Source organism: Lupinus angustifolius, chromosome LG16 (assembly GCF_001865875.1).
Source record: "Lupinus angustifolius cultivar Tanjil chromosome LG16, LupAngTanjil_v1.0, whole genome shotgun sequence".
Lineage (NCBI taxonomy): Eukaryota > Viridiplantae > Streptophyta > Magnoliopsida > Fabales > Fabaceae > Lupinus > Lupinus angustifolius.
The window spans coordinates 8,655,738-8,657,665 of NC_032024.1; positions in this window are offsets into that span (position 1 = coordinate 8,655,738).

Below are 1,928 nucleotides of genomic sequence, written 5' to 3' on the forward strand. Positions count from 1 at the left end.
GTTTCTGGGGTGGGGTTGGAGGGATGACTTTGGATGGCCTGTTGAGATGGTTGTACTAGTGCTGGAGGGTCAATAGAATGAGTGTTGTGGTTTGGGGGAATATTTGTGTTGAGTGGTTCTGCTTGGCTAGGTGGCTGATCTTGGTTACGGGTGATCAACATGTTGTAGGTAAGCCATAGGCGGCGTCAATGTTCTTTTGTATTAGGAGGGAATGGTTGATGACGAATGAAGGAATGGTCGATGATGGATACCCGGTAGAATGCAAAAGGTTGGGAACTTTGGTCGGAGTATCGTCTGGACCTGTCGGGTGAGGTACCTGAAAAGGTTCCCCAACAATCAAGTGAGTAGAGTGTTTTAGAGAGAGAGATAGAGTAAATAAGAGAGAAGTTAAAGCAAATAGTAATAAGTGCAGCAATAAATGAGGGAATGAGAATTAATTATACCCTTTGTGTGATCTCTTCTATTTATAGAGCTTGTGGATTGTTGAGGTGACATCTGGCGATTGGCTAGTACCTAACGGGTACAATAGAGGTACTCTGGGTCGTCCTTGTCTGCCCTGCAGATCTGCTCCTGTCGAGTTGTCGGGGTAGACAGAATGTGCTAGCAGCGTGGCAAGTGGATTGTCAGTTGGTATTAAAGGCGAGTCTGCGGCGTATTGATGGTGGGGTCAGAGGTGCATTAAATGATAGGTCAGTGTATTAATATCGTGTCAGAAGCATTTATGGTATCTGCCACGAGTGGGCATACGCCAAGCGGGCAAGTATGAGATGGTAGATGTTGAACTAGATACTTGGGCGGATTGAGAACAGCACAAATATATCCAGAGTAAAACAAGAGTATATAAAACTTGTATACATTACTATATATATTTTATCTTACTTATTTTTGCTATATAACTCTCTTGTACCCTTTCCCATGTTGCTTCCAGGCGGGAAAACACAAAAAGGGTAGGCTCAGGCACATAGGAGGACAACATCTATTACATGAAATATGTCACTTCATGTGTTATCATTTATAATTTGTCAAAAAAAATTAATTAATAAAATTTTAATCTAAATATATTTTCTCAACTAATTATATATAAGTCCATTTGAAGTGATATATTTTTAAGCACCTACAAATGAGAAAGTGTCAATTTTTTATAGGAAATTTATGCTTCATGAGTCCCCAGAGGTGAAATCCATTTGCAGTAGAACACGCAAATTGAGGCCTGAGCTCTTGGCCTTCAATTCCATAAATCTACAAAACATGCAAAAAAAAATTTTAATTAAAATTAGATTTTAACATTAAAAAGTATAATCAAATAAAAACAATAATATATTCTATTAAATCCTCTTATTAAATTTTTCTGTAAATTTTCTTACACCACATGAAAGTGGTATATATAACTTATAAACCAAATATTAATAAAAGTAAAATTTTATTAAATTTTATTATGTGGCCTTGTGAGAATTAAGGATGGCAATGAATCTGGATGAGTCCGGGTAATGCATTACCTAAACCCGCTCTGTTGCTTCATTTTTCGACTCAGACCCGCCTCAAGTCCGTGCTGATACATGCCGGGTCTGCTACTCAAGGGTTATTGAGTACTCACAAGTTCAAAAAACATTAAAAATAATTACAAGTAATTTATGTAATTGTGTGTTTATTTCCTACAATCTTATGTTATTGAGGTAATCAACAAGGAAAAACATATAAAACATATTTAAAGTTTTAAACACATTTTAAATTGACTATTTCAACATTATGATGTAAAATTAATTTAGTAAGAATTGTTCAACTAACAAAATATTAGATGACACATGTCAATTAACAACATAACATCACAATACTACTTATAAAACAACGTAATATTATTGTTTAACAACATAACACTCACACTTATGAATTAACAATATAATATTATTAATTAGCAATATATATATATA